A 13,701-nucleotide genomic window follows, 5' to 3' on the forward strand; every position below is an offset into this window, starting at 1 on the left:
CATAGAACCTCAAAGAGTGCCCCAAAGTTTCTACCGGAGAGTCAAGACGAAAACGTGTGCCAACCCCTATGCATATGTTCATGAGGTTACAGAACTCGCAAGTTGATCCGCAAAACATACATCAAGTAGATCACGTGAATATCCCATTGTCACCACAGATAAGCACACGCAAGACATACATCAAGTGTTCTCAAATCCTTAAAGACTCAATCCAATAAGATAACTTCAATGGAAAAACTCAATCCATTACAAGAGAGTAGAGGGGGAGAAACATCATAAGATCCAACTATAATAGCAAAGCTCGCGATACATCAAGATCGTGCCGAATCAAGAACACGAGAGAGAGAGAGAGAGAGAGAGAGAGATCAAACACATAGCTACTGGTACATACCCTCAGCCCCGAGGGTGATCTACTCCCTCCTCGTCATGGAGAGCGTCGGGATGATGAAGATGGCCACCGGTGAGGGATCCCCCCTCCGGCAGGGTGCCGAAACAGGGTCCCGATTGGTTTTTGGCGGCGGAACTCCCGATCTTGGTTATGTTCTAGGGGTTTCTGTATATATAAGAGGTTTTGGCATCAGGGACAAGTCAGGGGGGTCTCCGAGGCGGCCACGAGGTAGGGGGCGTGCCCAGGGGGGTAGGGCGCGGCCCCCACCCTTGTCGGTGCCTCGGGACTCTTCTGGCCCATCTCCGATACTCCGTGGGCTTCTTGTGGTCCAAAAATAATCTCCGTCAATTTTCAGGTCAATTGTACTCCGTTTGGTTTTCCTTTTTTGCGATACTCAAAGACAAGGAAAAAATAGAAACTTGCACTGGGCTCTAGGTTAATAGGTTAGTCCCAAAAATCATATAAAATAGCATATAAATGCATATAAAACAGCTAAGATTGATAATATCATAGCATGGAACAATCAAAAATTATAGATACGTTGGAGACGTATCAAGAATCCCCAAGCTTAATTCCTGCTCGTCCTCGAGTAGGTAAATGATAAAAACAGAATTTTTTATGTGGAATGCTACCTAACATATTTATCAATGTAATCTTCTTTATTGTGGCAAGAATATTCAGATCCATAAGATTCAAAACAAAAGTTTAATATTGACATGAAAACAATAATACTTCAAGCATACTAACAAAGCAATCATGTCTTCTCAAAATAACATGGCCAAAGCAAGCTATCCCTACAAAATCATATATTATGGCTATGCTCTATCTTCATCACACAAAATATTCAAATCATGCACAACCCCAATGACAAGCCAAGCAATTGTTTCATACTTTTGATGTTCTCAAACTTTTTCAATCTTCACGCAATACATGAGCGTGAGCAATGGACATAGCACTATAGGTGAATAGAATGGTGGTTGTGGAGAAGACAAAAAGGAGAAGATAGTCTCACATCAACTAGGCGTATCAACGGTCTCTGGAGATGCCCATCAATAGATATCAATGTGAGTGATTAGGGATTGCCATGCAACGGATGCACTAGAGCTATAAGTGTATGAAAGCTCAACAAAAGAAACTAAGTGGGTGTGCATCCAACTCGCTTGCTCACGAAGACCTAGGGCATTTTGAGGAAGCCCATCATTGGAATATACAAGCCAAGTTCTATAATGTAAAATTCCCACTAGTATATGAAAGAGACAACATAGGAGACTCTCTATCATGAAGATCACGGTGCTACTTTGAAGCACAAGTGTGGTAAAAGGATAGTAACATTGTCCCGTCTCTCTTTTTCTCTCTCTCTTTTTTGGGGGCCTTCTCTTTTTCCCTTCTTTGGCCACTTTTTTATTTTATTTTTTATTTTTCGTCCGGAGTCTCATCCCGACTTGTGGGGGAATCATAGTCTCCATCATCCTTTCCTCACTGGGACAATGCTCTAATAATGATGATCATGACACTTTTATTTACTTACAACTCAAAAATTACTTAGAACAAAATATGACTCTATGTGAATGCCTCCGGCTGTGTACCGGGATATGCAATGAATCAAGAGTGACATGTATAAAAGAATTATGAAGGTGGATTTGCCACAAATACGATGTCAACTACATGATCACGCAAGGCAATATGACAATGATGAAGCGTGTCATAATAAACAGAACGGTGGAAAGTTGCATTGCAATATATCTCGGAATGGCTATGGAAATGCCATTATAGGTAGGTATGGTGGCTGTTTTGAGGAAGGTAATGGTGGGTGTATGGTACCGGCGAAAGTTGCGCGGCACAAGAGAGGCTAGCAATGGTGGAAGGGTGAGAGTGCGTATAATCCATGGACTCAACATTAGTCATAAAGAACTCACATACTTATTGCAAAAATCTATTAGTTATCGAAACGAAGTACTACGCGCATGCTCCTAGGGGGGTAGATTGGTAGGAAAAGACCATCGCTCGTCCCCGACCGCCACTCATAAGGAAGGCAATCAAAAAATAAACCATGCTCCGACTTCATCACATAACGGTTCACCATACGTGCATGCTACAGGAATCACAAACTTTAACACAAGTATCTCTCAAATTCACAACTACTCACTAGCATGACTCTAATATTACCATCCTCATATCTCAAAACAATCATAAGGAATCAAACTTCTCATAGTATTCAATGCACTTTATATGAAAGTTTTTATTATATCCATCTTGGATGCCCATCATATTAGGACTAATTTTATAGCCAAAGCAAATTACCATGCTGTTCTAAAGACTCTCGAAATAATATAAGTGAAGCATGATAGTTCATCTATTTCTTCAAAATAAAACCACCGTCGTGCTCTAAGAAGATATAAGTGAAGCACTAGAGCAAATGACAAACCACTCCAAAAGATATAAGTGAAGATCAATGAGTAGTCGAATAATTTTGTAACTACGTGAAGACTCTCTAACATTTAAGAATTTCAGATCTTGGGATATTATTCAAACAGCAAGTAAAACAAAAGAAAATAAAATGACGCTCCAAGTAAAACATATATCATGTGGTGAATAAAAATATAGCTCCAAGTAAGGTTACTGATGAACGAAGACGAAAGAGGGGATGCCTTCCAGGGCATCCCCAAGCTTAGGCTCTTGGTTGTCCTTGAATATTACCTTGGGATTCTTTGGGCATCCCCAAGCTTATGCTCTTGCCACTCTTTATTCCATAGTCCATTGAATCGTTACCCAAAACTACAAAACTTCAGAACACAAAACTCAACAGAAAACTCGTAAGCTCCGTTAGTATAAGAAAATAAATCACCACTTAAATACTGTTGTGAACTCATTCTAACTTCATATTGGTGTAATATCTACTGTATTCCAACTTCTCTATGGTTCATACCCTCCGATACTACTCATAGATTCATCCAAATAAGCAAACAACACAATGAAAACATAATCTGTCAAAAATAGAATAGTCTGTAGTAATCTGTATCATTCGAATACTTCTGTAACTTCAAAATTCTGAAATTTTGGTGGACGTGAGGAATTTATCTATTGACCATCTGCAAAAATAATCAACCTAAAAGCACTCTCCAATAAAACATGGCAGCTAATCTCGTGAGCGGAAAAGTTTCTGTTTTTTATAGCAAGATCGCATAGACTTCACCCAAGTCTTCCCAAAGGTTGTACCTGGCACAAACACTAATTAAAACATAAAACCACATCTAAATAGAAGCTAGATGAATTATTTATTACTAAACAGGAGCAAAAGGCAAAGAACAAAAATAAAATTGGGTTGCCTCCCAACAAGCGTGACTGTTTGACACGAAAATGGAAATGGACTTCGCTCATACAAAAAGATAGAAGGTTTCGTATAAGCGTCTCCCTTGACCCGGGGTACAAAGTGTTGCGGGCGTGCCAGTGTACAAAGTACACAAATAGAAAATAAAGGAAAAAAGAAAGTGTAGGGCCTGCTGGCGCGGCCAAAGTGATCAAGCGATCGGGTCTCCTGGTTCCCGGGGGCCTCGGAAAGCCCCGGTTAATTACTCCCGCGGATAGTACCGCAGGACACCTCCGATAAACTGCGTAGTCGTCGTCTTCAGTCTTCGCTTTGCGTTCCTCATGCATGGTGGTGGTGTATGTGTGTGGCGGCGGCAGAGTCCGTGTACAGAGTGGTACACGCACCGTCGAAAACGTGGCCTTTGCTCCGGCCATGCCCGCCTACGCCGTCTTGCCTCGTCGGTCTTGAGCGGCATTGATGTGGTTGTTGAAGTAGGTTGCATGGTTGGGCTTGGCTTGGACGTCGTCGATGACTTTGTAGATTCGCTGGAACTGCAAGGGGTATGTGTTGGGGAACGTAGTAATTTCAAAAAATTTCCTACGAACACGCAAGATCATGGTGATGCATAGCAACGAGAGGGGAGAGTGTTGTCCACGTACCCTCGTAGACCGATAGCGGAAGCGTTAACACAACGCGGTTGCTGTAGTCATACGTCTCCACGATCCGACCGATCAAGTACCGAACGTACGGCACCTCCGAGTTCAGCACACGTTCAGCTCGATGACGTCCCTCGAACACCGATCTAGCCGAGTTTTGAGGGAGAGTTTCGTCAGCACGACGGCGTGGTGACGATGATGATGTTCTACCGACGCAGGGCTTCGCCTAAGCACCGCTACGATATTATCGAGGTGTAATATGGTGGAGGGGGGCACCGCACACGGCTAAGAGATCAATAGATCAATTGTTGTGTCTATGGGGTGCCCCCTGCCCCCGTATATAAAGGAGCAAGGGGAGGCCGCCGGCCAAGGAGGAGGGCGCGCCAAGGGGGGAGTCCTACTCCCACCGGGAGTACGACTCCTCCTTTCCTTGTTGGAATAGGAGAAGGGAAGGGAGAAGGAGAAAGAAGGAAGGGGGCGCCCCCCCCCCTCCCTAGTCGAATTCGGACTAGTCCATGAGGAGGGGTGCGGCCACCCATTGGGGCCTTTCTCTCCTTTCCAGTATGGCCCATTAAGGCCCAATACGAATTCCCGTAACTCTCCCGTACTCCGAAAAATACCCGAATCACTCGGAGCCTTTCCGAAGTCCGAATATAGTCGTCCAATATATCGATCTTTACCTCTCGACCATTTCGAGACTCCTCGTTAAGTCCCTGATCTCATCCGGGACTCCGAATTCCTTCGGTACATCAAAACATATAAACTCATAATATAACTGTCATCGTAACGTTAAGCGTGCGGACCCTACGGGTTCGAGGACTATGTAGACATGACCGAGACACCTCTCCGGTCAATAACCAATAGCGGAACCTGGATGCTCATATTGGCTCCCACATATTCTACGAAGATCTTTATCGGTCAAACCGCATAACAACATACGTTGTTCCCTTTGTCATCGGTATGTTACTTGCCCGAGATTCGATCGTCGGTATCTCAATACCTAGTTCAATCTCGTTACCGGCAAGTCTCTTTACTCGTTCCGTAATACATCATCCCGCAACTAACTCATTAGTTACAATGCTTGCAAGGCTTATAGTGATGTGCGTTACCGAGTGGGCCCAGAGATACCTCTCCGATAATCGGAGTGACAAATCCTAATCTCGAAATACGCCAACCCAACAAGTACCTTCGGAGACACCTGTAGAGCACCTTTATAATCACCCAGTTATGTTGTGACGTTTGGTAGCACACAAAGTGTTCCTCGTGTAAATGGGAGTTGCATAATCTCATAGTCATAGGAACATGTATAAGTCATGAAGAAAGCAATAGCAACATACTAAACGATCGAGTGCTAAGCTAACGGAATGGGTCAAGTCAATCACATCATTCTCCTAATGATGTGATCCCGTTAATCAAATGACAACTCATGTCTATGGCTAGGAAACATAACCATCTTTGATCAACGAGCTAGTCAAGTAGAGGCATACTAGTGACACTCTGTTTGTCTATGTATTCACACATGTATCAAGTTTCCGGTTAATACAATTCTAGCATGAATAATAAACATTTATCATGATATAAGGAAATAAGTAATAACTTTATTATTGCCTCTAGGGCATATTTCCTTCAGTCTCCCACTTGCACTAGAGTCAATAATCTAGTTCACATCACCATGTGATTTAACATCAATAGTTCACATCACCATGTGATTAACACCCATAGTTCACATCGTCATGTGACCAACACCCAAAGGGTTTACTAGAGTCAGTAATCTAGTTCACATCGCTATGTGATTAAAACCCAAAGAGTACTAAGGTGTGATCATGTTTTGCTTTGTGAGATAATTTTAGTCAACGGGTCTGTCACATTCAGATCCGTAAGTATTTTGCAAATTTCTATGTCTACAATGCTCTGCATGGAGTTACTCTAGCTAATTGCTCCCACTTTCAATATGTATCTAGACCGAGACTTAGAGTCATATAGATTAGTGTCAAAACTTGCATCGACGTAACCCTTTACGACGAACCTTTTATCACTTCCATAATCGAGAAACATATCCTTATTCCAGTAAGGATAATTTTGACCGCTGTCTAGTGATTTACTCCTAGATCACTATTGTACTCCCTTGCCAAAATCAGTTTAGGGTACACAATAGATCTGGTACACAGCATGGCATACTTTATAGAATCCTATGGCCGAGGCATAGGGAATGTCTTTCATTCTTTTTCTATCTTCTGCCGTGGTCGGGCTTTGAGTCTTACTCAATTTCACACCTTGTAACACAGGCAAGAAACTCTTTCTTTGATTGTTCCATTTTGAACTACTTCAAAATCTTGTCAAGGTATGTACTCATTGAAAAACTTATCAAGCGTCTTGATCTATCTCTATAGATCTTGATGCTCAATATGTAAGCAGCTTCACCGAGGTCCTTCTTTGAAAAACTCCTTTCAAATACTCCTTTATGCTTTGCAGAATAATTCTACATTATTTCCAATCAACAATATGTTATTCACATATACTTATCAGAAATGTTGTAGTGCTCCCACTCACTTTCTTGTAAATACAGGCTTCACCACAAGTCTGTATAAAACTATATGCTTTGATCAACTTATCAAAGCGTATATTCCAACTCTGAGATGCTTGCACTAGTCCATAGATGGATCGCTGGAGCTTGCATATTTTGTTAGCACCTTTAGGATTGATAAAACCTTCTGGTTGCATCATATACAATTCTTCTTTAATAAATCCATTAAGGAATGCAGTTTTGTTTATCCATTTGCCAGATTTCATAAAATGCGGCAATTGCTAACATGATTCAGACAGACTTAAGCATAGATACGAGTGAGAAACTCTCATCGTAGTCAACACCTTAAACTTGTCGAAAACCTTTTGCGACAATTCTAGCTTTGTAGATAGTAACACTACTATCAGCGTCCGTCTTCCTCTTGAAGATCCATTTAATCTCAATGGCTCGCCGATCATTGGGCAAGTCAATCAAAGTCCATACTTTGTTCTCATACATGGATCCCATCTCGGATTTCATGGCCTCAAGCCATTTTGCGGAATCTGGGCTCACCATTGCTTCTTCATAGTTCGTAGGTTTGTCATGGTCTAGTAACATAACCTCCAGAACAGGATTACCGTACCACTCTGGTGCGGATCTTAATCTGGTTGACCTCCGAGGTTCAGTAATAACTTGATCTGAAGTTTCTTGATCATTATCATTAACTTCCCCACTAATTGGCGTAGGTGTCGCAGAAACTAGTTTTTGTGATGATCTACTTTCCAATAAGGGAGCAGGTACAGTTACCTCATCAAGTTCTACTTTCCTCCCACTCACTTCTTTCGAGAGAAACTCCTTCTCTAGAAAGGATCCATTCTTAGCAACGAATGTCTTGCCTTCGGATCTGTGATAGAAGGTGTACCCAACAGTCTCCTTTGGGTATCCTATGAAGACACATTTCTCCGATTTAGGTTTGAGCTTATCAGGTTGAAGTTTCTTCACATAAGCATCGCAACCCCAAACTTTAAGATACGACACCATTGGTTTCTTGCCAAACCATAGTTCATAAGGTGTCGTTTCAACGGATTTTGATGGTGCCCTATTTAGAGTGAATGCAGCCGTCTCTAAAGCATAACCCCAAAACGACAGCGGTAAATCAGTAAGAGACATCATAGATCGCACCATATCTAGTAAAGTATGATTACGACGTTCGGACACACCATTACGCTGTGGTGTTCCGGGTGGCATGAGTTGCGAAACTATTCCGCATTGTTTCAAATGAAGACCAAACTCATAACTCAAATATTCTCCTCCACGATCAGATCGTAGAAATTTTATTTTCTTGTTACGATGATTTTCAACTTCACTCTGAAATTTTTTGAACTTTTCAAATGTTTCAGACTTATGTTTCATCAAGTAGATATACCCATATCTGCTCAAATCATCTGTGAAGGTGAGAAAATAACGATATCCGCCACGAGCCTCAATATTCATCGGACCACATACATCTGTATGTATGATTTCCAATAAATCTGTTGCTCTCTCCATAGTTCCGGAGAACGGTGTTTTAGTCATCTTGCCCATGAGGCACGGTTCGCAAGTACCAAGTGATTCATAATCAAGTGATTCCAAAATCTGGGCTCACCATCGCTTCTTCATGGTGATGCATAGCAACGAGAGGGGAGAGTGTTGTCCACGTACCCTCGTAGACCGATAGCGGAAGCGTTAACACAACGCGGTTGATGTAGTCGTACGTCTTCACGATCCGACCGATCAAGTACCGAACGTACGGCACCTCCGAGTTCAGCACACGTTCAGCTCGATAACGTCCCTCGAACTCCGATCCAGCCGAGTGTTGAGGGAGAGTTTCGTCAGCACGACGGCGTGATGACGATGATGATGTTCTACCGACGCAGAGCTTCGCCTAAGCACCGCTACGATATTATCGAGGTGTAATATGGTGGAGGGGGGCACCGCACACGGCTAAGAGATCAATAGATCAATTGTTGTGTCTATGGGGTGCCCCCCTGCCCCCGTATATAAAGGAGCAAGGGGGAGGCCGCCGGCCAAGGAGGAGGGCGCGCCAAGGGGGGAGTCCTACTCCCACCAGGAGTAGGACTCCTCCTTTCCTTGTTGGAATAGGAGAAGGGAAGGGAGAAGGAGAAAGAAGGAAGGGGGCGCCCCCCCTCCCTAGTCGAATTCGGACTAGTCCATGGGGAGGGGTGTGGCCACCCTTTGGGGCCTTTCTCTCCTTTCCCGTATGGCCCATTAAGGCCCAATACGAATTCTCGTAACTCTCCGGTACTCCGAAAAATACCCGAATCACTCGGAACCTTTCCGAAGTCCAAATATAGTCGTCCAATATATCGATCTTTATGTCTCGGCCATTTCGAGACTCCTCGTCAAGTCCCTGATCTCATCCGGGACTCCGAACTCCTTCGGTACATCAAAACATATAAACTCATAATATAACTGTCATCGTAATGTTAAGCGTGCGGACCCTACGGGTTCGAGAACTATGTAGACATGACCGTGACACCTCTCCGGTCAATAACGAATAGCGGAACCTGGATGCTTATATTGGCTGCCACATATTCTACGAAGATCTTTATCGGTCGAACCGCATAACAACATACGTTGTTCCCTTTGTCATCGGTATGTTACTTGCCCGAGATTCGATCGTCGGTATCTCAATACCTAGTTCAATCTCGTTACCGGCAAGTCTCTTTACTCGTTCCGTAATACATCATCCCGCAACTAACTCATTAGTTACAATGCTTGCAAGGCTTATAGTGATGTGCATTACCGAGTGGGCCCAGAAATACCTCTCCGATAATCGCAGTGACAAATCTTAATCTCGAAATACGCCAACCCAACAAGTACCTTCGGAGACACCTGTAGAGCACCTTTATAATCGCCCTGTTACGTTGTGACGTTTGGTAGCACACAAAGTGTTCCTCCGGTAAACGGGAGTTGCATAATCTCATAGTCATAGGGACATGTATAAGTCATGAAGAAAGCAATAGCAACATACTAAACGATCGAGTGCTAAGCTAACGGAATGGGTCAAGTCAATCACATCACTCCTAATGATGTGATCCCGTTAATCAAATGACAACTGATGTCTATGGCTAGGAAACATAACCATCTTTGATCAATGAGCTAGTCAAGTAGAGGCATACTAGTGACACTCTGTTTGTCTATGTATTCACACATGTATCAAGTTTCCGGTTAATACAATTCTAGCATGAATAATAAACATTTATCATGATATAAGGAAATAAATAATAACTTTATTATTGCCTCTAGGGCATATTTCCTTCAGTATGCCCCGCGGGAGTAGATGTCGAAAGGAGAAGAAGGAATGGATGGACGTGTGACACATGGTGTGCACACGTCCGTACATGACCGCATACACCGCCGCCAATTGCGGAGGAAGTCGCCACTTTGCACCGCTCGGCACGGCCGGCGATGGCACAAGAGCCGCACGACAATGCGCATGCCACTGACATGGAGTGCCGGACCGGGAGCCGCTAAACATGAGCGGACCCCGACACGTGTGAGACGTGTTCGTGCCGACGAAGAGGGAGGCCACAAGATGCGCCTAAGTGTGTCCCGGTCCAAACCGGATGATGTCTCCGCCGCCATAGTTACGACGAGTCATCGTGGCTCATTGAGAGTCGCGCCGCCTCCATGGTTACGACGAGTCGTCGTGACTCGTCGAGCGCCGCGCCGCCTCCATGGTTACGATGAGTCATCTGAAGGAAATATGCCCTAGAGGCAATAATAAAGTATTATTTATTTCCTTATATCATGATAAATGTTTATTATTCATGCTAGAATTGTATTAATCGGAAACATAATACATTTGTGAATCCATAGACAAACAGAGTGTCACTAGTATGCCTCTACTAGACTAGCTCGTTGATCAAAGATGGTTATGTTTCCTAGCCATAAACATGAGTTGTCATTTGATTAACGGGATCACATCATTAGGAGAATGATGTGATTGACTTGACCCATTCCGTTTGCTTAGCACTCGATCGTTTAGTATGTTGCTATTGCTTTCTTCATGACTTATACATGTTCCTATGACTATGAGATTATGCAACTCCCGTTTACCGCAGGAACACTTTGTGTGCTACCAAACGTCACAACGTAACTGGGTGATTATAAAGGTGCTCTACAGGTGTCTCCAAAGGTACTTGTTGGGTTGGCGTATTTCGAGATTAGGATTTGTCACTCCGATTGTCGGAGAGGTATCTCTGGGCCCACTCGGTAATGCACATCACTATAAGCCTTGCAAGCATTGTAACTAATGAGTTAGTTGCGGGATGATGTATTACGGAACGAGTAAAGAGACTTGCCGGTAACGAGATTGAACTAGGTATAGGGATATCGACGATCGAATCTCGGGCAAGTAACATACCGATGACAAAGGGAACAACGTATGTTGTTGTGCAGTCTGACCGATAAAGATCTTCGTAGAATATGTGGGAACCAATATGAGCATCCAGTCTCCGCTATTGTTTATTGACCGGAGAGGTGTCTCAGTCATGTCTACATAGTTCTCGAACACGTAGGGTCTGCACGCTTAACGTTACGATGACAGTTATATTATGAGTTTATATGTTTTGATGTACCGAAGGTTGTTCAGAGTCCCGGATGAAATCACGGACATGACGAGGAGTCTCGAAATGGTCGAGACATAAAGATTGATATATTGGAAGCCTATGTTTGGACATCGGAAGTGTTCCGGGTGAAATCGGGATTTTTCCGGAGTACCGGGAGGTTACCGGAACCCCCCGGTAACTTAATGGGCCTTCGTGGGCCTAGGTGGAAGAGAGGAGAGGAGGCCAGGGCAGGGCCGCGCGCCCCTTCCCCCCAAGTCCAAATAGGACAAGGAGAAGGGGGCGGCGCCCCCCCCCCCCCTTCCTTCCTCCCCTCCACCTCTTCCCCCTCTCTCCTAGTCCAACATGGAAAAGGGGGGCAGTCCTACTCCCGGTAGGAGTAGGACTCCTCCTAGGCGCGCCTCTCCTCCTTGGCCGGCGGCCTCCCCCTTGCACCTTTATATACGGGGGCAGGGGGCACCTCAAAACACACAATTGATCAACGATCTTTTAGCCGTGTGCGGGGCCCCCCTCCACCATATTACACCTCGATAATATCGTTGCGGAGCTTAGGCGAAGCCCTGCGTCGGTAGAACATCATCATCATCACCACGCCGTCATGCTGACGAAACTCTCCCTCAACACTCGGCTGGATCGGAGTTCGAGGGACATCATCGAGCTGAACGTGTGCTGAACTCGGAGGTGCCGTGCGTTCGGTTCTTGATCGGTCGAATCGTGAAGACGTACGACTACATCAACCGCGTTGTGTTAACGCTTCCGCTTTCGGTCTACGAGGGTACGTGGACAACACTCTCCCCTCTCGTTGCTATGCATCACCATGATCTTCCGTGTGCGTAGAATTTTTTTGAAATTACTACGTTCCCCAACAGTGGTATCCGAGCCTGGTTTATGCGTTGATGTTATCCATGAGTAGAACACAAGTGAGTTGTGGGCGATATAAGTCATACTGCTTACCAGCATGTCATACTTTGGTTCAGCGGTATTTTGAGATGTAGCGGCCCGAACCGACATTACGCGTACGCTTACGCGAGACCGGTTTCACCGTTGCGAGCACTCGTTGCTTAAAGGTGACTGGCGGGTGTCTGTCTCTCTCACTATAGTTGAACCGAGTGTGGCTACACCCGGTCCTTGCGAAGGTTAAAACAGCAATAACTTGATAAACTATCGTTGTGGTTTTGATGCGTAGGTAAGAACGGTTCCTTCTAAGCCCGTAGCAGCCACGTAAAACTTGCAACAACAAAGTAGAGGACGTCTAACTTGTTTTTGCAGGGCATGTTGTGATGTGCTATGGTCAAGACATGATGCTATATTTTATTGTATGAGATGATCATGTTTTGTAACCGAGTTATCGGCAACTGGCAGGAGCCATATGGTTGTCGCTTTATTGTATGCAATGCAATCGCCATGTAATTGTTTTACTTTATCACTAAGCGGTAGCGATAGTCGTAAAAGCAATAGTTGGCGAGACGACAACGATGCTACGATGGAGATCAAGGTGTCGAGGCGGTGACGATGGTGATCATGACGGTGCTTCGGAGATGGAGATCACAAGCACAAGATGATGATGGCCATATCATATCACTGATATTGATTGCATGTGATGTTTATCTTTTATGCATCTTATCTTGCTTTGATTGACGGTAGCATTATAAGATGATCTCTCACTAAAATTTCAAGATAAAAGTGTTCTCCCTGAGTATGCACCGTTGCGAAAGTTCTTCGTGCTGAGACACCACGTGATGACCGGTGTGATAGGATCTACGTTCAAATACAACAGGTGCAAAACAGTTGCACACGCGGAATACTCAGGTTAAACTTGACGAGCCTAGCATATGCAGATATGGCCTCGGAACACGGAGACCGAAAGGTCGAGCGTGAATCATATAGTAGATATGATCAACATAGTGATGTTCACCATTGAAACTACTCCATCTCACGTGACGATCGGACATGGTTTAGTTGATTTGGATCACGTAATCACTTAGATGATTAGAGGGATGTCTATCTAAGTGGGAGTTCTTAAGTAATATTATTAATAGAACTTAAATTTATAATGAACTTAGTACCTGATAGTATCTTGCTTGTCTATGTTAATTGTAGATAAATGGCCCGTGCTGTTGTTCCGTTGAATTTTAATGCGTTCCTTGAGAAAGCAAAGTTGAAAGATGATGGTAGCAATTACACGGACTGGGTCCGTAACTTGAGGATTATCCTCA

Source organism: Aegilops tauschii, chromosome 3, assembly GCF_002575655.3.
Source record: "Aegilops tauschii subsp. strangulata cultivar AL8/78 chromosome 3, Aet v6.0, whole genome shotgun sequence".
NCBI classification, from domain to species: domain Eukaryota; kingdom Viridiplantae; phylum Streptophyta; class Magnoliopsida; order Poales; family Poaceae; genus Aegilops; species Aegilops tauschii.